Source organism: Macaca mulatta, chromosome X (genome assembly GCF_049350105.2).
Source record: "Macaca mulatta isolate MMU2019108-1 chromosome X, T2T-MMU8v2.0, whole genome shotgun sequence".
NCBI classification, from domain to species: Eukaryota; Metazoa; Chordata; class Mammalia; order Primates; family Cercopithecidae; genus Macaca; species Macaca mulatta.
The window spans coordinates 125384335-125407893 of NC_133426.1; the positions used below are offsets into that span (position 1 = coordinate 125384335).

Here is a 23559-nt window from a genome sequence, read left to right on the forward strand (position 1 = left end):
TTTCTTTTCTTTTCTTGGAGACGATGTCTTGTAATATTTCCCAGGCTGGAGTGCAGTGGCTATTCACAGGCACGGCCACAGCTCACTGCAGTATTGAACTCCTGGGCTCAAGTGATCCTCCCACTATGTCCGGCAGAAAATATGATTTCTGATCTTTATTCTACCACTGACTTGTTCTGTAATGATGGTCAGGTCATTTAAACCTCTCTTAGATCATTTCCTTGTCAATAAGATAGATGTATAATCAGGCTACCACACAGAACTGGTGGGAGGATTATATGAGAGCTCACAAATATCCATCAGATATAAGTTACTGAGATACTATTATTAAAATGTAGATATCACAGGAAGAGAGACCACCTTCAGTCTTGTCAACTTGCATCCTATTGGATAATTAATGCCAGCTGCTCAAGGACCCCACGAAATCAGCATCAAGTACAGAGAAGAGAGAGAATTTTTTTTTAAACAAATGAAGAAACCAAATCTCAAAGAGCTTTAATTGCTACCCAGTTGTTAAGCAGGGACTATGCCAAATTATTTATCATAAATGTAAATTACTTCACTGTTTTGTGCCAAGACCCTGGAAACCTATTTGTATCTCTTCGGAAGGCCCTGCCTTCTACAGGAAGGTTCTGCCAGACATGGTGGGAGGATCCCTTGAGCCCAGAAGTTCGAGGCTGCGGTGAGCTATGATTGTGCTGGAAATTGGTGAGAATTTCAAGGGTAAGTGGAAAGTTACTGAGGAGAGTATTTTGGAGGTTGGCAGCTAATCTCAGATACAAATAGTTTAATCACTTCATGTGCCTTAATCCACACTGATCTCTGAGTGACTTGATAGCCCCTTAAACTTCAGTAGGTAAACCTGTTTACTTCTACTGGTACAGAATTCTAATAAAAATAAATGTATTTTGTGTACTTTTGCACAACTTTGTAAATTTTGATTCTATTCTATGTAAACTACAACTATATATCATTCCTTTGAGCCTAACTTAGAAGAGAGAACTGGGAGTTGATAACACTGAAAAAGGTGGTAATATCATAGGCAAACATAGCAAACGTTTTTATAGGGAAGTCTCAGGAGAAACGAAGCAAGTGAAAGTAAAGTGAGCATGGCAAAGAGTTGCACTTGGTAGGATCAGGGTTCAGGGAGTTCAAGTTTATATCAAGGTATGTCAGCATGTGCCTAGGTAGACGGAGAGGAAGAACGAGAGGCAGAGAAGGCAGAAAAAGGGAGAGGAGAGAGAGGGAGAGAGAGAGACAGGAGAGAAGGAGGTAGAAGGAGAAGGAGGGGGGCAAGAGGAGAGGAGGAAGCAGGCGCGCACACACACACGTGTACCCACGTGTGCATGCAATCCTGCTGCTCTCCCACACCTGGTAAGTGTGTCAGAGCCCTCCTGGTGCTTGTCCTTATTCATCAAAGCCACTCCAATCCTCTTTCTAGTCTAGTCAATCACTCCTCTTCTCCGCTACCAGGGACACTTGACTGAGAGGAAGAGAAAGCTAAAGAAGTATCAAATTCCTCTCTAAGACATCTTCACTAGTCTTCCAGAACATCTCTCCCTTGAGAAGCAGAACTCTGAGGTCCGGGAAGACCTTCCGACCACTCCACTGAGACATTGCTATGGCTGCCTCCTCTTCACTTTCTGGCCTCTTGAGCCAACATGCAACATGATCTTCATGAGAGGTTGTCAGTTACCTTTCTAAAAACGTACTTGACTAGATTTCTTCATGATATTTCAAAATATAAAGGCAGAAAAGAACTTAAACTTTAAACAAATTTAAATTTAAACAATCTAAAAGGGAATTTAAGTAAACGTATGACTTTGTTGCAGAGGTTCTAGGTTTCCTTTTTTACAAAAGGATGGGAGATTTTAAAGCAACTGCTCTCTTTGACTAACCCAGAAAAATCTTTCTTCCTTTATCTCCTTTGTATTTAGCCCCAATATCTGAGAGAATTTTAAACATAGTTTTTTCTAGGATTGGTGCCTAAGAGTCATTCCCTTAGGAAAACCCTACAGTTTTTTACACCTTTGTTGAATGAAGGAGCTGGTGGAAGTTCACATTTGTATGTTAACATGTGACTTTAATTAGAGTCTGAGGATGGCCACTTGTTAGTAATTTCACACTGCATCATTTTAAAAAAACAGCACTTTTGTTCTGGTGAAGAGAGAGGCACTGGAATTCATCCCCATTGTCCGCTCCCCACCCAGTGTATTTTACAGAAATTCTTAACAAGTTTAATAGTGTGCTATTATAACATAATTGCAGCATTACACCAGAAGCATTATCAATACTAAGTATTCTCCAATTTAGAATGCATGAATAAACTCTCTAAAACTCTTAAGAGTATCAATTTTTCTTAGCTAAATAAACTAAGTTCAAAAGGTAAAAGGAATATTTCTTCTTATATTGAAGGTGGCATGTATTTGGGAGTAGTGTTTTGATAAGCGTTTGTGAGCTCCCTGCTGGTGAATTTTAAAACCTCCTTGGCAATCTCATGGTAACTATGAGGAGTGCCAAAGTGTCTAGAGAATTATTATGTATCTGTTATGGTAACACTAGCTCCGTCACTTTCAACATATGGCATCAGAAGTCACCCTGGATGCTGACAACCAGTCAACACATGAGAAATGAGAAAGAGTGGCTTCTTAGATTGGCCTGAATGTCATACATACCTGTCATAAGGTCCCACCTAGATGCAAGAGGAACTAAGAAATGGTAGTTCTGATCTGCAGAGCCACCTCACTGCCACAATTTAGCATAATGAAAGGACGGTACTGGCAGTACTGATATTTGGGGGATAGTTAAGTGGCTTTGCCACAGTTGTATTTTGTCAGTTATTAGGTTATTGTCTCAGCTCTGAACCCACTTTTTTTTTTTTTTTTTTTTTTTTGAGACTGAGTCTTGCTCTATCACCCAGGCTAGAGTGTAGTGGCGGAATCTCGGCTCACTGCAACCTCCGCCTCCTGGGTTCAAGCAATTCTCCTGCCTCAGCCTCCTGAGTAGCTGGGATTACAGGCGCCTGCCACCACGTCTGGCTAGTTTTTGTATTTTCAGTAGAGACGGGGTTTCACCATGTTGGCCAGGCTGGTCTCGAACTCCTGACCTCAAGTGGCCCGCCTCCGCCTCCGCCTCCCAAAGTTCTGGGATTACAAGAGTGAGCCACCGTGCCTGGTTCCAAACCCACTCTTCTATACCCTACTTCATGATGCTAGCAATAGGACACTGCAAACCACAAGTCAGTTTTGTCTGCTGGCTTTGTGTTAGCTTCTGACAATAGGGGTCCATAGAGGGGGATTGTAAAGCTGAAGGAGAAAAGGACTTGCTCCTAGGTGTTTGCTGACTGTGGGTTGCCTGTCTGCTTGTAGTTCCTATGAGCGCCACCCTGGCCTTGCCTCTTTACCCTGGAAAGAGCAAGTCCTTTCTATAGAATTGAGTGAGTCCAGTTTGCAGTTTTTCCATCACTTGAAAGAACCAATCTCGGCCGGGCGCCGTTGCTCACGTCTGTAATCCCAACACTTTGGGAGGCCGAGGTGGGCAGATCACGGGGTCAGGAGATGGAGACCATCCTGGCCAACATGGTGAAACCCCGTCTCTACTGAAATACAAAAAATTAACTGGACGTGGTGGCACTTGCCTGTAGTCCCAGCTACCCTGGAGGCTGAGACAGGGGAATCACTTGCACCCGGGCGGCGGAAGTTGCAGTGAGCCGAGATTGCGCCACTGCACTCCAGCCTGGCGACAAAGCAAAACTCCCTCTCAAGAAAAAAAAAAAAAAAAAGTAAGAACCAATCTCATCATGCCCTGCTCACAGACAGCACCAACAGTCTGTGCCTCTCCTTAGAAGTCTGGGTCCCAGCATCACAGGGACCCTCTTCCAAGCTCAGAGATTTCAGCACCAGCAAGCAGATGACCCCTTTTCTGAAGTATGGGTTTTAGTGGCCGGGCGTGGTGGCTCACGCCTGTAATCCCAGCACTAGGAGGCCGAGGCGGGCGGATCACGAGGTCAGGAGATTGAGATCGTCCCGGCTAACGCGATGAAACCCCGTCTCTACTGAAAATACAAAGAATTAGCCGGGCATGGTGGTGGGCTCCTGTAGTCCCAGCTATTCGAGAGGCTGAGGCAGGAGAATCACTTGAACCTGGGAGGCGGAGGTGGCAGTGAGTCGAGATCGCACCACTGAACTCCAGCCTGGGCAACAGAGCGAGACTCCGTCTCAAAAACAAAAAACAAAAACAAACAAAAAAAACAAGTATGGGTTTTAGCTCCTTGCAGCCCCTCCCCCAAGTTTTAATAATTACAACTCCCTTTCCCCCCTAGCCTAGGCTTCCTAGGCTTCTTGATATGTTTTTAGATTTCATAAAATTTACAGTTGAAAATATGGATTGGCCAGGCTCAGTGGCTCATGCCTGTAATCCCAGCACTTTGGGAGGCCGAGGCAGGTGGATCACCTGAGGTCAGGAGTTCAAGACCAGCCTGGCCAACATGGCAAAACTCTGTCTCTACTAAAAATACAAAAATTAGCCAAGTGTGGTGGCGTGTGCCTGTAACCCCTGCTACTCAGGAGGCTGAGGCAGGAGAATCAATTGAACCCGGGAGGTGGAGGTTACAGTGAGTCAAGATTGTGTCACTGTGCTCCAACCTGGGTGACACAGTGAGACTCTGTCTAAAAAAAAAAAAAGAAAAAAGAAAGAAAGAAAGAAAATATGGATTCACATACTCAAGTTGTTCCAAGCATACTTAACATTTTTCATTAGCAGAATTATAAATTTGTAACTTTTTACTTTGGGATAATTATACACTCAAAAGAAGTTGAAATAAATAGTACAGAGACGTTCCATGTACCTATCACACAGCTTCTCCTATTGGTGACATTTTCTGTAATTATAGTGTATTGTCAAAACCAGAACATTAACTGGCACAATGCAACTAACCAGACTGGAAGTCTTAATTAGGTTTCACCAGTTTTGGCATGCACGTATTGTTTTTTTGTATGTCTTTGTGATTATATAACATTTCCTCACGTGTATAGATTTTAAAAAATTGTTTAATTTTATTTTTTGTGCGTACATAGTAGGTGTATGAGGTTCATGACATGTTTTGATACTGGCATGTAATGCATAATAATCACATCATGTAAAATGGGATATCCATCACCTCAAGCATTTATCCTTTGTATTATAAACAATCCAATTATACTCTTATTGTTATTTCAGAATGTACAATTACATTGTTCCTGACTATAGTCACCCTGTTGTGCTATCAAACATTAGGTCTTCTTCATTCTTTTTATTTTTTGTATGCATTAACCATCCCTAACTCCTGCCCTTCCCCTACTACATTTCCTAGCCTCTGGTAAGCATCCTTTTACTCTCTCTCTCTCTTTTTTTTTTTTTTTTTTTTTTTTTTTTTTTTTTTGAGGAGTCTTACTCTGTCGCCTAGGCTGGAGTGCAGTGGTGCTTTCTCGGCTCACTGCAACCTCCGCCTCCTGGGTTCAAGAGATTCTCCTGCCTCAGCCTCCCGAGTAGCTGGGACTACAGGCATGTGCCACCATGCCTGGCTAATTTTTATATTTTTACTATAGAATGTGGTTTCGCCGTGTTGGCTAGGCTGGTCTCCAACACCTGACCTCAAGTGATTTGCCTGCCTCGGCCCTCCAAAATGCTGGGATTACAGGTGTGAGACACCACACCTGGCCACCATCCTTCCACTCTCTGTGTCCATAAGTTCAATTGTTTTGAGTTTTAGATCCCACAAATAAGTGACAACATGTGATGATTGTCTTTCTGTACCTGGCTTACTTCATTTAACATAATGACCTCCAGTTCCATCCATGTTACAAATGACAAGATCTCACTCTTTCTTATGACTGAATAGTACACCATTGTGTGTAATTACCACATTTCTTTATCCATTCATCTGTTAATGGACACTTAGGTTGCTTCCAAATCATGGCTATTGTGAACAGTGCTGCAACAAACATGGGAGTGCGGATATCTTTTTGATATACTGATTTCCTTTCTTTTGGGTATATGCCCAGTAATGGGATTGCTCAATCATACGGTAGCTCTCATGTGCATAGATTTGTGTGACCACTACCACTACAATGAAGAGACAGAACTGCTCCATTACTACAATGGAAGTTCCTCATGCTTCCCCTTTATTTTTACTTCCTCCCTTCCCTACAACTAACCCTGGCAGCCACTTATGTATTCTCCATCTATATAATTTTGTCATTTTGAGAATATTATATAAATGGAATCATACAGTATGTGACATTTTGAGACTGGCTTTTTTTTTATTTTTTTATTTTTTTATTTTTGAGACCAAGTCGCACTCTGTTGCCCAGGTTGGAGTGCAGTGGCGTGATTCGGCTCACTGCAACCTCCGCCATCCAGGTTCAAGTGATTCTTGTGCCTCAGCCTCCCGAGTAGCTGGGACTACAGGCACAGGCCACCACACCCGGCTAATTTTTGTATTTTTAGTAGAGATGGGGTTTCACCACATTGGCCAGGCTGGTCTCAGACTCCTGACCTCAGGTGATCCACCCACCTTGGCCTCCCAAAATGCTGGGATTACCAGCATGAGCCACTGTGCCTAGCTGAAACTGTCCTTTTTATTCAGCACAATGCCCATAAGCTCCATCTAGGTTGTTGGACGTAGCAATGATATGTTCCTTTTTTATTGCTGAGTAATATTCCATGGTATGGATGTACCACAGTACATTTAACCATTCACCTGCTGAAGGACATTTGACTTATTTTTAAATTTTGGTTATTACAAATAAAGCTGCTGTGAACATCTGAGTAAAGGTTTTTCTGTAGGTATGAGTTTTAGTTTCTCTGGGATAAATGCCCAGGAATGTGATTGCTGTGATTGCTGGGCCATATGGTAACTCTATGTTTACCTTTTTTTTTTTTTCGAGGTGGAGTCTCACTCTATCACCCAGGCTGGAGTACAGTGGTGTGATTTTGGCTCACTGCAACCTCCGCCTCCCAGGTTCAAGTGAGTCTCCTGCCTAAGCTTCCTGAGTAGTTGGACTACAGGTTTGTGCCACCACGCCCGGTTAATTTTTTGTATTTTTGGTAGAGACGGGGTTTTACCATCTTAGACAGGATGGTCTTGATCTCCTGACCTTGTGATCTGCCTGCCTTGGCCTCCCAAAGTGCTGGGATTACAGGCGTGAGCCACCACGCCCAGCCTATGTTTAACTTTTTAAGAAACTGACAGAATGATTTCTAGAGTGGCTCTACCTTATTATTATTATTATTATTATTGAGATGGAGTCTTGCTCTGTTACCCAGGCCAGAGTGCAGTGGCATGATCTTGGCTCACTGCAACCTCTGCCTCCCAGGTTCAAGCGATTCTCCTGTCTCAGACTCCTGAGTGGCTGAGATTATAGGCGCCCGCCACCACACCTGGCTAATTTTTGTACTTTTAGTAGAGACGGGGTTTTACCATGTTGGCCAGGCTGGTCTTGAACTCCTGACGTCAAGTGATCTGCCCACCTCAGCCTCCCAAACTGCTGGGATTATAGGCGTGAGCCACCGTGCCCAGCCTGCCTCTACCATTTTACATCCCTACCAAAAATATATGAAAGATCTTATTTCTTGACATCTTCATCAGCATTTGTTGTTATCAGTGTTTTCTTTTTCAGCCATTTGAGTAGGTGCATAACAGCATCTCATTGTGGTTTTAATTCACATATCACTAATGGCTAGTGATACTGAACATCTTTTCATGTATATATCTGCCACCAGTACGTTGTCTTTGGTGACATGTCTGTTCAAGTATTTTACCCATTTAAAAACTGGGTGGTTGGTTTACTACAGATGAGTTTTGGGAGTTCTTTATATATTCTGGATATATATTCTTTGTTAGAGATGTGATTTGCAAATATGTTCTCCCTGACTGTAGCTGTTTTTTTGTTTTTTTTTTTTTTTTTTTTTTTTGAGACAGGGCCTCACTCTGTTGCCCAGGCTGGAGTGCAGTCGTGTGATCATGGCTCACTGTAGCCTCAATCTCCCTGGCTCAAGTGATCCTCCCACCTCAGCCCCCCGAATAGCTGGGACTACAGGTGCATGCCAGCATGCCCAGTTAAAAAAATTTTTTTTGAGGCAGGGTCTCATCTTGTCACCCAGGATTGAGTGCAGTGGCATAACCTTGGCTCACTGCAGCCTCGACCTTCTGGGCTCAAGCGATCCTCCCACCCTAGCCACCAAGTAGCTGGGACTATGGGTGCATGCCACCATGCCTGGCTAATTTTTGTATTTTTTGTAGAGACGGGGTTTCGCCATGTTGCCCAGGCTGGTCTCAAGCTCAAGCAATCAGCCCGCCTTGGCCTTCCAAAGTGCTAGGAATACAGCCATGAGCCCTGCACCTAGCCCCATAGCTTGTCTTTTTATCATCTTAACAGAAGTCTTTCATAGAGCAGAAGTTCTATGAGTTTTCATCAATGTATTTATGTTTTTTTCTTTTTGTGCATTGTGCTTTTGGTGTCATGTCTAAGTTCCCTTCAGCCAACTCCTAGATCACGGTGATTTTCTTTCTACTGTGTTTTCTTCTTCTTCTTCTTCTTTTTTTTTTTTTAAGACGGAGTCTCACTCTGTTGCCCAGGATGGTGTGCAGTGGCATGATCTCAGCTCACTGCAACCTCTGCCTCCCAGGCTGAAACGATTCTCCTGCCTCAGCCTCCCCTACTGCTGGGATTACAGGCATGCACCACCACACTTGGCTAATTTTTGTATTTTTAGTACAGGAAGGGTTTCACCATGTTGGCCAGGCTGGTCTCGAACTCCTGACCTCAGGTGATCCACCCACCTTAGCCTCCCAAAGTGCTGAGATTACAGGCGTGAGCCACCGTGCCCAGTCTCTTCTTTTTTCTTTACCTTTCTTCTTTCTTTCTTTCTTTCTTTCCTTCCTTCCTTCCTTCCTTCTTTCCTTCTTTCCTTCTTTCCTTCTTTCCTTCTTTCCTTCTTTCCTTCTTTCCTTCTTTCTTTCTTTCTTTCTTTCTTTCTTTCTTTCTTTCTTTCTTTCTTTCTTTCTTTCTTTCTTTCTTTTTTCAGTGTCTTGCTTTGTCGCCAGGCTGGAGTGCAGTGGCGCCATCTCGGCTCACTGCAACCTCTGTCTCCCTGGTTCAAGCAATCCTCCTGCCTTAGCCTCCCGAGTAGCTTGGGACTACAGGCATGTGCCACCATGCCTAGCTAATTTTTGTATTTTTAGTAGAGATGGGGGGTTTCGCCATGTTGGCCACGATGGTCTCCATCTCTTGATCTCGTGATCTGCCCGCCTTGGCCTCCCAAAGTGTTGGGATTACAGGCATGAACCACTGCACCCGGCCTTTTTTTTGTTTTTTTTTTTGAGACGGAGTCTCACTCTGTTGCCCAGGCTGGAGTGCAGTGGCATGATCTCAGCTTACTGCAACCTCTACCTCCCAGTTTCAAGTGATTCTCCTGTCCCAACCTCCTAAGTAGCTGGGATTAGAGGCATGCACCATGATGCTCCGCTAATGTTTATATTTTTAGTAGAGACAGTGTTTCACCATTTTGGCCAGGCTGGTCTTAAACTCCTGAACTCAAATGATCGGCTCACCACAGTCTCCCAAAGTGCTGGGATTACAGGTGTGAGCCACCATGCCCAGCCTCCTGTGTTCTCTTCTAAAAGCTTTATAATTTTACATTTAAATCAAAGATCAAATTTGAGTTAATTTTTGTATAAAGTATGAGGCTTAGGCATAGGTTTATTGTTTATTTCTGCCTATGGATGTACACATTTTCCAGCACCATTTGTTAAAAAGAAAATTCCCATGTTTCTGGGGTCCCATGACCACCCCAGGTTTAGTGATTCACTAGAAGGAGTCACAAGAGTCAATATAGCAGGTTTTACTCACTGCTAAAGTTTATTAGGAAAAGGAAACGGAGCAAAAACAACAGGAAAAATACATGCATTGGACAGAGTCCAGAGAGGTCAGGCATAGACTTCCCTATCTGAAGCCACACAGGATGTGCTTTCTCTCTTGCAGTTAACTACAGGAGCATGTGAGGAATAACTCTGCCCAGAGAAACCTGTTCAAATCCCGGGGTCTGCGGCTTTTATGTGTGGAGAAACAGCTCTGTCATGGCAACCTGACAACAGAGACCACACAGACAAAGACTTGACCTGCAGTTTATCTGAATCTTGGCAGAACTCCTTGTGATCTTCTCAGTATACAAGAGGATAAGAGGTCTCTTTTGTTTTGATGTCATCCTTTTTGGTGTGTGAAACAAGGACCACAGGGAGCTGGCACCTTTGGCTACTCTTCTTTTCACTCTCCACGTAAGTAATAAACTGTCTGAATCTTAAAAGTGCTCATGGTGTCTTTTTTATTGGCGAAGTCTGTCAGGCCTTAGCCTTTTCTCACACTTCACCAAATTACTTTTGCATCTTTGTCAGAAGTCAGTTGGATGTATTTGTGTGGGTCAGTTCTTTCTAACAGCTTTACTGAAGTATGATCGGCATACAATAAACTGCACATATTTTAAGTGTACAATCTCACTTTGACCCTCAAAGGGTCTCACTTTGTTACCCAGGCTGGTGTGCAGTGGCACAAACACAGCTTACTGCAGCCTCGACCTGTTGGGCTTAAATGATCCTCCCACCTCAGCCTCCCAAGTAGCTGGGACTTACAGGCATTCACACCATGGCTGACTAATTTTTTAAAAAAATTTTAGTACAGACGAAGTCTTACTATGTTGCCCAGGCTAGTCTCAAACTCTTGAACTCAAGCAATCCTCCCACATTGGCCTCCCAAAGTGCCTAGGATTACAGGCATGAGCCACCTTGCCTGGCCTAGTTTGTGTTTTTTAAGAATTTATGTTTTGCCTGGGCACAGTGGCTCATGCCTATAATCTCAGCACTTTGAGAGGCCAAGGCAGATGACTCAAGGTCAGGAGTTCAAGATCAGCCTGGCCAACATGGTGAAAATCTGTCTCTACTAAAAACAAAAAATAGCCAGGAATAGTGGCACACACCTGTAGTCCCAGCTACCTTGGTGAGGTGGGAGAATCCTTTGAACCTGGGAGACGGAGGTTGCAGTGAGACGAGATTGCGTCATTTCACTCCAGCCTGGGCAACAGAGCGAGACCCTAACTCACAAACAGCAACAACAAAAAACAAAAAAAGAATTTATACGTTTTGATTCATAGATTGATTGAATCATACATCAATTTTTTTCTGACTTCTTTTACTGAGCATAATTATTTTCAGATTCACCTATGTTAGTTTTATTTTTTGTTGTAGTTTTTTTTTTTTTTTTTTTAGAGACAAGGTCTTGCTACTGCCCAGGCTGGAGTGCAGTGGTACCAGCTCGGCTCGCTGCAACCTCCGCCTTTCCGGGTTCAAGTGATTCTCCTGCCTCAGCCTCCCTAGTAAGTGGGACTACAGGTGCACGTCACCACACTCAGCTAATTTTGTATTTTTAGTAGAGACAGGAGTTTCACCATGTTGGCCAGGATGGTCTCCATTTCTTGACCTCGTGATCTGCCCACCTCGGTCTCCCAAAGTGCTGGGATTACAGGCGTAAGCCACCACACCCGGCCACACCTATGTTATTATATATATATCTCTCAATAGTCCTTTTCTTTTTTTGCTGAGTAGTATTTTGCTGTATGGCTATACCACAATTTGTTTATCCATTTACCTATTGATACACATTTGGGCTCTTTCCAGTTTGTAGCTATTGCAAATAAAGCTTCTATGGCCATTTGTATATAAAACTGAAGTGCAGTGGTGTGATCCCTAGGATGAAGTGCAGTGTCGTGATCTCGGCTCACGGCAACCTCCGCCTCCTGGGTTCAAGTGATTCTCCCACCTCAGCCTCCTGAGTAGCTGGGACTACAGGTGTGTGCCACCATGCCTGACTAATGTTTGTGTTTTTAGTAGGGATGAGTTTTGACCATGTGGGTCAGGCTGGTCTTGAACTCCTGACCTCAAGCAATCCACTTGCCTCGGCCTCCCAAAGTGCTGGGATTACAGGCATGAGCCACCACACCCGACCTAAATGGTATTTTAAAATTTCAATTTCAATTGTCTATTACTAGTATATATAAATGAAATTTTAAAAAACATTAATGATGTAGCCTGTAACCTTGCTAAACTCACTTTTAGTTCTGGAACTTTTTTTAGATTGTAACTGGTTTTCTGCATATGAGCAATTATATCCAAGTAAAGAGAGTACTTTATCATTTGTGAGCTTTTATTGCATTTTGTTGCCTAATTTCTCTGGCCAGACCCTCCAATACAATGTGTGCTATGGTCTGGATGCATCCCCCAAAATTCATGTGTTGGAAACTTGATCCCTAGTTGCAGCAGTGTTGGGAAATGGGGCCTTTTGGGAGATGTTTAGGTTTTGAGGGCTCTGCCCTCTCAATAGATTAATGCCATTATAAAAAAAGGGCTTGTGGGAGTGGGTTTGTGCACTTCTGTCACATGAGGACACAGCATTCCTCTCCTCCAGAGGATGCAGTGTTCGAGGCATCATCTTGGCAGCAGAGAGGTCAGGCTCTAACCTGCTGGTGACTTGATCTTGGACTTCACAGCCTTCAGAGTTGTCAGTAATTAATTTCTGTTCTTTATAAATTACCCAGTCTCAGGTATTCTGTTATAATGGCACAAAACAGACTAAGACAATGCTGAATATAAGAGGTGAGAACAAACATCCTTGACTTGTTACTGATTGTATATGGAAAGCATTCAGTCTTTCACCATAAAGTTTGTTACGTATAGGATTTTCACATATGTGCTTTAATCAGTTGAGGAACTTTCCTTCTACTCCTATATTGCTGAGAGTTGTTATCAGCCATAGATACTGGTTTTGTCAAATGACTTTTCTGCCTCTATTGAGATGAGCTCATGGCTTTTCTTTGTTAATTTATTAATATGGTCAATTATATTGATTGATTTTCAAATGTAAACCAACCTTGCATTCCTGATATAAACCACACTTACACATGATGTATTATTATTTTTTTAATTTTTAATTTTTGTGGGTACATAGTAGGTGTATGTATTTATGAGGTACATAAGATGTTTTGATATGGTCATGCAATGTGAAATAAGCACACCATGAAGAATGGGGTATCCATCCCCTCAAGCATTTATCCATTGAGTTGCAAACAATTCAATTACACTCTTTATTTTAAAATGTACGGTTATTATTGACTATAGTCACCCTGTTGTGCTATCAAATAGTAGGTCTTAGTCATTCTTTCTACTGTTTTTTTGGACCCATTATGTTTTTTATATTCTTATATTGCTAGATTCAATTTGCCAAGATTTTGTTTGGAGGTTTTTGTTTCTATGTTCATGAGAGGGTATTGGTTTGTAATTTTATCTGTCTTGCTTCAGTATCATGGTAATGCTGTCCTCATAGAATGAGTTAGGAAATATTCCTTCCTTTCAGTTTTCTGGAAGAGTTTGGGTAAAACTGATGTTATTTCAAACCTTAAGTTTTTGGTAGTGATAACCAGTGTAAACATCTGGGTCTGGAGTTACTAAACTGGAGTTTACTAGTGAGAAGCTTTTTAACTACAAATTCCATTTCTATGATAGGTTTAGGGGTATTCAGTTTTGTGTGTTTGTCTGTATGTGTGTGTATGTATCTCTATACATACAGATAGATAGGTAGATAGATAGACAGAGATAATGATATAATCTCCTTTAATGAGCTTTAGTAGTTTATATCTTTCAAGCAATTAGCCTATCTCATCTAAGCCCTCAAATTTATTGCTAAAAATGTGTTTATAATATTCCCTTATTAACCATTTAATATTTGTATAATCTGTGTTAATATTTTTATCTCATTTATGACATTGGTAATTTGTGTCTTCTCTTTGTCCTGATCCACATAGCCAGAGTTTTATCAATTTTGCTTATTATCTGAGAGAATCAGATTTTCGTTTCATTAAATTTCTGTAATGATTTTCTGTTTTCTATTTTATTGATTTCTACTTCTTACTTTTTGCTTAATTTGATCTACTTTCTCAATTTGTTAATGTGGAAATGATGTCATTTATCTGAAATCTTTTCTTTTCTTACATATGAATGTAGTGTTAGAAATTTTCCACTATATAGTGCTTTATGGTATCTCATATTTTGATGTATTGTATTTCCATTTTCATTCAGTTAAATATGCCTCTCAATTCCACTTTTGATTTTTTTTCTTGGATTCATGTTTTACTTATAAGTATGCCATTTAGCTTCCACATATTTGAGTATTTTCCAGCTATCTTTCTGTGTTTAGAATATAATTTAATTCCATTGACATCAGAATATATACTTTGTATGACTTGAATACATGTTTTGCTTCATGTATTTTGAAGCTTTGTCAAGTACACAAACATTTAGGACAGTTATGTACTGTCGATGGATTGACCCCTTTGTTATTATCATCCCACCGTGATATTTGCTGCTTTGAAATCTACTTGTCTGTCACTAATAAAGCCATCTGTCTTTCCTGTATCTGGTGTTAGCATTAATTAACTAGATCTATTAGTTTCCCGTGGCTACTATAACAAATTACTGAAATGCTGGTGGCTTAAAAAAATTTCTTCTCCCATGGTTCTGGAGGTGAGAAGTCTGAAATCAAGGTATAGGTAAGACCACACTTCCATCATAGGGTCTAGGGGGGAATATATTCCTTGCCTCTTCCAGCTTCTGGTGTCTGTCAGCATTCGCTGGTTTATGGCTACAGCTCTATCTCTTTCTCTGTTTCACGTTCATATTGCCTTCTCCTCTGTGTTAGTGTAGCTAAATTAGCTCTCTTTCTCTCCTATAAGGATACGTGTGATTGCATTTAGGGCCTACCTGGACAAGTTCCTCTCAAAAGCCTTAAGTTAATCACATATTTTGACATGTAAGGTAATATTTACAGGTTCTGGGGATTAGAACATAAACATATCTTTGGGGCCACTATTGAGTTCACTACACATGGTATATCTTTCTCCATCACTTTATTTTTCACTGGTTTGTGTATTTAAAGTGTGTTTGTTGTGAACAGCATACACTTAGGTCTTGCTTCTTTATCCAGTCTGATGGTCTTTTTCTTTTTCTTTCTTTTTTTTTTTGAGACAAGGTCATGTTCTGTTCCTCAGGTTGTAGTGCAGTGGCCTGATCATGGCTCACTGTAGCCTCAACCTCCTGCGTTCAAGCTACACACACACACACACACACACACACACACACGTATATCTTTAACTTACTGTAGTCTCCCTTCAAGTGATATTATATCACCTCACAAATAATATAAGAAGAGCCTTCCAATAGTATACCTACATTTACTCTCTCCTGGCCTTTATACTGTTGTTTGCATATATTTTACTTACACATAAATTATAAAGCCCACAATTCATTGTTACTATTTTTGCTTGGTCAATTATCTTTTAATGATATTTATGAAATAAGAAAAATATCATATATATTTATCCATGAAGTTTCTGTTTCCAGTATTCTTTATTGCTTTAATATAGATCCATATTTTCATCTGGGGTCGTTTCTTCTGCTTGAAGGATGTCTTTCAGGCCAGGTGTGGTGGCTCACGTCTGTAATCCCAGCACTTTGGGAGGCCAAGGCAGGTGGATCACCTGAGGTCAGGAGTTCGAGACCAGCCTGGTCAGCATGGTGAAACCCCGTCTCTACTAAAAATATAAAAAATTAGCTGGGCGTGGTGGTGGTTGCCTGTAATCCCAGCTATTTGAGAGGCCAAGGAAGGAGAATTGCTTGAACCCAGGCAGGAGGCAAAGGTTGCAGCAAGCTGAGATTGCACCATTGCACTCCAGCCTGGGCAACAAGAGTGAAACTCCGTCTCAAAAAAAAAAAAAAAAAAAGATGTCTTTCAACATTTACTGTAATTCAGGTCCATTGGTGATGACTTTTTAAACCTTTTGTATGCTTAGAAAGTCTTTATTTTGGGCCGGGCGCAGTGGCTCAAGCCTGTAATCCCAACACTTTGTGAGGCCGAAGCGGGCAGATCACGAGGTCAGGAGTTCGAGACCAGTCTGGCCAATATGGTGAAACTCCATCTCTACTGAAAATACAAAATTAGGTCGGGCGCGGTGGTTCATGCCTGTAATCCCAGCACTTTGGGAGGCTGAGGTGGGCGGATCACGAGGTCAGGAGATTGAGACCATCCTGGCTAACATGGTGAAACCCTGCCTCTACTAAAAATACAAAAAATTAGCCAGGCGTGGTGGCGGGCGCCTGTAGTCCCAGCTACTCGGGAGGCGGAGGCAGGAGAATGGCGTGAACCTGGGAGGCGGAGCTTGCTGTGAGCTGAGATAGCGCCACTGCACTCCAGCCTGGGGGACAGAGAGAGACTCTGTTTAAAAACCAACCAAACAAACAAAAATAAAAATTAGCCAGGCATGGTGGCATGCACCTGTAGTCCCAGCTACTCGTGAAGCTGAAGCAGAGGAATCACTTGAACCCAGGAGGTGGAGGTTGCAGTGAGCCGAGATCGTGCCACTGCACTCCAGCCTGGGCGACAGAGAGAGACTCTATCACAAAAAAAAAAAAAAAAAAAAAAAAAAAGAAAAAAAAATTAAAATTGTTGCAAACTGCACATAACACAAAATTTAGCATCTTAACAATTTTCAAATGTATAGTTCAGTGGCATTAACTACGTTCACATTGTTGTGCAACCATCATTATCAGTCATCTCCAGAACTACTCTTATTTTGCAAAACTAGAATTCTATATCCATTAAACAGCAGCTCCCCATTATCGTCTACTCCTAGCCCTGACAACTAGCATTCTATTTTCTTTCTTTCTTTTTCTTTCTTTCTTTCTTTCTTTCTTTCTTTCTTTCTTTCTTTCTTTCTTTCTTTCTTTCTTTTTCTTTCTTTCTTTCTTTCTTTCTTTCTTTCTTTTTTCTTTCTTTCTTTCTTTCTTTTTCTTTCTTTTCTTTCTTTCTTTCTTTTTCTTTCTTTCTTTGTCTTTCTTTTTCTTTTTCTTTCTTTCTATCTTTCTTTTTTTCCTTCTTTCTCTTTCTTTTCTTTTCTTTTCTTCCTTCCTTCCTTCTTTCTTTCTCTTTTTTTTTTTTTTTTCAGGGTCTGACTCTGTCACCCAGGTTGGAGCGTAGTGGCATGGTGTCGGCTCACTGCAAGCTCCACCTCCTGGGTTCAAGCGATTCTCCTGCCTCAGTCTCCCCAGTAGCCGAGATTATAGGTGCCTGCCACCACACCTGGCTAACTTTTTTATTTTTAGTGGAGTTGGGGGTTTCACCATGTTGCCCAGGCTGGTCTTGAACTCCTGACCTCAGGCGATCCACCTGCCTTGGCCTCCCTAAGTGCTGGAATTCTTCCTCCTCCTCCTCCTCTTCCTCCTCCTCTTCCTCTTCTCCTTCTCCTTCTCCGGAGTCTCACTCTGCTGCCCAGGCTGGAGTGCAGTGGTGCGATCTCAGCTCACTGCAAGCTCCACCTCCCAGGTTCACACCATTCTCCTGCCTCAGCCTCCTGAGTAGCTGGGACTACAGGACCCTGCCACCACGCCGGCTAATTTTTTGTATTTTTAGTAGAGATGGGGTTTCACTGTGTTAGCCAGGATGGTCTCAATCTCCTGACTTCATGATCAACTCGCCTAGGCCTCCCAAAGGGCTAGGATTCCAGGCGTGAGCCACTGCTCCCGGCCTGGCATTCTTTCTGTCCCTATGAATTTGACTCATTCTAGTACCTCATATAAGTAGAATCATACAGTATTTGTCTTTTTGTAACTGGCTTATTTCACTTAGTATAATGTACTCAAGGTTTATCCATGTTGTAAAATACGTCAGAATTTCCTTCCTTTTCAAGGCTTAATATTCCATTGTATGTATATACTGCATTTTGTTTATCAATTCATCCAACAGTGGACACTTGGGTTGCTTCCACATTTTAGTTATTGTGAATAATAATGCCATGAACATAAGTATACAGATATGTCTTCAAAATCCTGCCTTTCCATTCTTTTGAGTATACACCCAGAAGTGGAATTGCTGAATTATATGGTAGTTCTGTTTTTAATGTTTTAAGGAACTGCCATACTGTTATCCACAGTAGAGACTGTACCATTTTACATTCCCACCAACAGTATACAAGGGTTCTAGTTGCTCCATAGCTTCACCAACCTTTTTTTTTGTATTTCAAATGGGTGTGAGGTGGCACTTTTTTTTTTTTTTTTTAACAGAGTCTTACTCTGTCACTGAGGCTGGAGTGCAGTGGCATGATCTCAGTTCACTGCCACCTCCACCTAGGTCCAAGTGATTCTCATGCCTCAGCCTCCTGAGTAGCTGGGACGACAGGCAACCGCCACCACCCCTAGCTAATTTTTGTATTTTTTGTCACGACGATGTTTCACCATGTTGGCCAGGATGGTCTTGAATTCTCAGCCTCACGTTATCCATCTGCCTCGGCCTCCCAACGTGCTAGGAATACAGGCATGAGCCACTGTGCCTGACCAGCACTTTTGTTTTTGAAAAGTGTTTGTACTGGGTATGGAAGCTTTTTCTTCTTTCTTTCAACTCTTTAAATATATTTTTCCGCTGCTTTCGTGGTTGTGTTGTCACCCACAAGAAATCGCCCATCATCCTTGTCTTTGTTCCTTTGTACATTCCTTTTTTCTCTGGCTGCTTTTTAACTTTTTCTCCTTACCACTGGTTATGAGCAATTTGATTACGACCTGCCTTGGTAGTGTTCTGTTCATGTTTCTTGTGCTGGGAGTTCATTGAGATGCTGTGATATGTAGGTTTATAGCTTTCATCAATTTTGGAAAACATGGGCAAATATTTCTTCATATGTTGTTTTGTTTCCCCTCTTCTCCTCTCCTCTGGGGATTACAATTATACATATATTAAGCTGCTTGAAGTTGTTCAATAGCTCATTGAATCTCTTTTCATTTTTTAATAATTATTTTATTATTCTCTCTTTCATTGGATAGTTTCTATTGACATGTTTTCAAATTCATTTATCTTTCCTACTGAAATGTCTGATCTATTGTTAATCCTATCAGTGTATTTTATTTCAGATACTATAATTCATATCTAAGTTTCATTTTCATTTTTTAATATATTATATGGTTCTACATAACCTTTTTACCATTTAAAATACAATTATAATAAATCTTTAAATATCCTAGTCTACTAATTCTAACATCTATGTTATTTCTGGGACTATTTTAATTAATTGATTTTTAAATTACTTGAACATAGTTTTATCCTTTTCAGTCTTTCTTTTACGATCTGTTAGGTTGGAGCACAGCAATGTTTTTTTTCTAAGGCTAATTATTTCCCACTACAAGGGAAGACCCTTCTGAGTAATCTATCAATTTACAATTAATTATGAGGTTTTCCAGTCTGCCTATTTGGGACAGACAGTATTCCAGGTTCTGAGTATATGTTGGGTACTTGGGTACTGTTCCTTTTTTTTTTTTTTTTTTTTTTTTTTTTTTTTGAGACGGAGTCTTGCTGTGTCACTCAGGCAGGAGTGCAGTGGTGCGATCTCGGCTCATTACAGGCTCTGCCACCCGGGTTCACGCATTCTCCTGCCTCAGCCTCCCGAGTAGCTGGGACTACAGGCACCTGCCACCACGCCCACCTAATTTTTTGTATTTTTAGTAGAGATAGTGTTTCACCGTTTTAGCCAGGATGGTCTCGATCTCCGGACCTCGTAATCCACCCACCTCGGCCTCCCAAAGTGCTGGGATTACAGGCGTGAGCCACCATCCCCGGCCGGATACTGTTCCTTTTAATCCTCTTGTATAGTCCTTTCCTTGGCTTCTGGTAGTTTCCTCATATGTACACACCTATCAGTACTTAAAGGTGATCCACCAAAGCTCTCTAGAGTTCTCCTTCTGTGTACTTCTCTCCTTCCAGGTATTCTTCCCTGCAGTCTAGCTGCTTTGAGCTTCCTGAACTCTCAGTCCTGTCTCTTCAAGTCAGGAAGTCCTCCTGGCTCTACCTCCCCTTCTCTGTGCCACAGCCAGGAAACTGTCTTCAGTCAGTAATCTGGGACAATCCTAGAGCTCACTTATTTCTCTTGTCCCAGGGATCACTGCTCTTCTTGTCTGCTGTCCAGTGTATTGGAAACCATTTCATATATTTGATCCAATATTCAGTTGTTTCAAATGTGAGGGTAAATTCAGTCTCTATTATTTCATACTGGCTAGAAATGGAAGTACCAACTAATGGTTTCTAAATATAAATTTAAATGAATTAAAATTAAATAAAAATTAAAATTCAGTTCATCAGTTGTCCTAGCTATATTTCAAGCACTCAAAAGCTGCATGTAGCTATTGTATTGGACAGCACAGTCTTATCTGTGCTGGGTAAAAATGTTATCTTTTTACCCTTTAAGCTACTTCGTTAACAACTATAAACCTAGTTAATAATTATTTATATTAAATTGTCTTTGATCAAATAGCTCATGTGATTTCTTTCTTCTGATTAGACCCTGCTTGATACATTTTTTCAGGTAGTTTCATTATCAAGGAAATATGGTGACAGGCCTTAGAATCTTAATGACATGGGTTCAGTTGTCACTTACTAGTGGTACAAGCAAATTACTTCATCTAATTCTCAGAATATTACCAGGAAAAATGAGGATAATATTACCTGCTTCCCAGAGTTTGTTGTGAGGAGATATGAAAACATCTGACACATAGTACATGCTCAATATATAGTATTTCCTTCTATTAATTTCTTCATCATCTTTCTCCAAGCACTTAGAGTTATCCATCTCAGCAACAGCCTCCAAGAGTATTTCTTCCCATCTTCCTGTCAAAACCACAATGTACTTTGTCCGTTTTCCTTGGGACTGTTTTTCCACAAAAGTTTATCTTAAAAAGCAATCATGGGTACTGCAGCACACTGGCTGGAGAAGAGGACTTCAGATGCATGACTCTCCTACTCCCCAAAACAGCCCCCCAACTTGCCGCCCCGCACCACCTTGGCCCAGCTCCGGTGACATGTATACCTGCCAGAGCGCGATGATGGGTGTTTGGCTCTTGTTTCTGCTTTGAGCTCTTTTCAAGGGGCCAGGACTCTAGCTGCATAGTTGTTCAGGGAACTATGCACCAAAAGCAAGTGAACAAGTCTGAATAATAAGAGTTACGTGGATCGATTGCTTACCAGTGCCAGGCACCACCAAAAGAAATTTGCACACTTTATCCTGTGTAATCCTCCCCCTGGGCCTAAAAGAGCAGCTGTTGTGACTGCAGGCACCCACCTCACGTCATGGAGAGCTGAGTGTACGCCTATGGGGGCTGTTGAGATCCCAGGTGTGCCTGGGAGGAGAGGAGGAAGATGAAGGCCCGTGCTCCCCCACCTCCTGGAAAGGCTGCCACTCTGCACATGCACAGCCACCAGAAGACCCCAACAATGGGGCCCTCAGGTTGCAGCAGAACCTGGTCCGCATGAAGGAGGAACTGAGGGCCAGCAACCATGGACGTCACCGTGGTCCTGCCCAGGGGGCTGGAGAAGAGGAGCGTGCTCAATGGGAGCCATGCAATGATGGACCTACTGGTTGAACTTTGCCTTCAAAACCACCTGAATCCATCCCACCAAGCCCTTGAAATTTGGTCTTCAGAAACCCAACAACCTTTGAGGTTTAAGGCAAATACTTTGATTGGGACCCTGAATGTGCATACTGTGTTTCTGAAAGAAAAAGTTCCTGAAGAGAAGATTCAGCCTGGTCCCCCTAAGGTGCCTGAGAAATCTGTGTGTTTGGTCGTAAATTACTTGCAGACACAAAAAGCTGTTGTGCCTGTGAGCCCTGAGGTTCCTCTCCAAAATATTCTCCCAGTCATTTGTGCAAAGGGTGAGGTCAGCCCAGAGCACGTGGTTCTCCTCAGGGACAACATTGCCAGGGAGGAGCTAGAGCTGTCCAACTCCCTGAACAAGCTTGGGATAAAGGCGCTCTACTCGTGGGACAACAGAAGATAAACCTTTAGAAAATCATCACTTGGCAATGATGAGACAGATAAAGAGAAGAAAAACTTTCTGGGATTTTTCAAAGTTAATAAAAGAAGCAATAGTAAGGCTGAGCAGCTCTTGCTCTCGGGTGCAGACAGCGATGAGGACACCTCCAGGCTGCCCTGGAAAGGGGTTTGAATGGCTCTCCCAACTCTCCATCCATGCACTGACATTCCATTACGCTGGGTCCATCCCTCTTGCTGGGCAGCATCTCAGAGGTGTCCATGAAGTCAGAGATGAAGAAACGCCGAGCCCCTCCTCCTCCGGGTTCAGGGCCACCTGTGCAAGACAACGCATCAGAAAAGGCTGGGCACAGTGCCTCACGCCTGTAATCCCAGCAGTTTGGGAGGCTGAGGCAGGAGGATCACCTGAGGTCAGGAGTTCGAGAGCAACCATGGCCAACATGGTGAAAACCCGTCTCTACTAAAAATACAAAATTAACCGGGCATGGTGGTGCAGGCCTGTAGTCCCAGCCATTCCGGAGGCTGAGGCAGGAGAACCACTTGAACCTGAGAGGCAGAGGTTGCAGTGAGCCGAGATTATGCCACTGCACTCCAGCCTGGGCAACAAGAGCAAGACTCCGTCTAAAAAAATGTGTGTATATATATATATATATATATATATATATATATATATATATTTTTTTTTTTCTAATGTGACTGACTTATTTTGAGTTCTTCATGATATGTTAGCTGCATTTTCATAAAAAGAAATTCAGGCATGAATGGTACCTTTTTCTTGTACGGGTCTATGATAAGATTATGCAAATGGAAAACACGAAGCTTTTTCTTCTGATTAAAAAAAAAAAAAAGCAATCATGGCAGAACAAAGCTAGAGGACTAATACTTCCTGATTTCAAAACTTACTATAAAGCTACAGTAAAAACAGTGTGGTACTGCAAAAGACAGACATATTGACCAACGGAATAGAATAGACAGCCCAGAAATAAACTGTCACATATATGGTCAAATGATTTTTGACAAGGGTGCCAAGAACTATTCAATGGTGAGAGTACAGTCTTTTCAACAAATGATGCTAAGAAAACTGTATATCCATCTACACGTTAAAAGAATGAAGTTGGACCCTTACCTAACATTATACACAAAAATTAACTAAAAATGAAATTAAATACATAAATAGAAGACCTAAAAGTATAAAATTCTTTTTTTTTTTTTTTTTTTTTTTGAGACGGAGTCTCGCTCTGTCACCCAGGCTGGAGTGCAGTCTTGGCGCGATCTCGGCTCACTGCAAGCTCTGCCTCCTGGGTTGACGCCATTCTCCTGCCTCAGCCTCCCGAGTAGCTGGGACTACAGGTGCCCCCCCACCATGCCCAGCTACTTTTTTTGTATTTTTAGTAGAGACGGGGTTTCATCATGTTAGCCAGGATGGTCTCGATCTCCTGACCTCGTGATCTGCCTGCCTCGGCCTCCCAAAGTGCTGGGATTACAGGTGTGAGCCACTGCGCCCAGCTGAGCTCAGGAGTTTGAGACCAGCCTGGGCAACATAGTGAGACCTCATCTCTACAAAAAAAAAAAAAAAAAAGAAAGAAAAAAATTAAAAATTAACTGGGTGTGGTGGTTCA

The 23559-nt window shown here is 42.0% G+C and overlaps 1 pseudogene; it reads left to right on the forward strand.

Moving 5' to 3' along the window:
- The first annotated feature begins 2763 nt into the window (after positions 1–2763).
- On the forward strand, positions 2764–22309 carry LOC711307 (protein cordon-bleu-like; annotated as a pseudogene).
- Positions 22310–23559: the final 1250 nt, after the last annotated feature.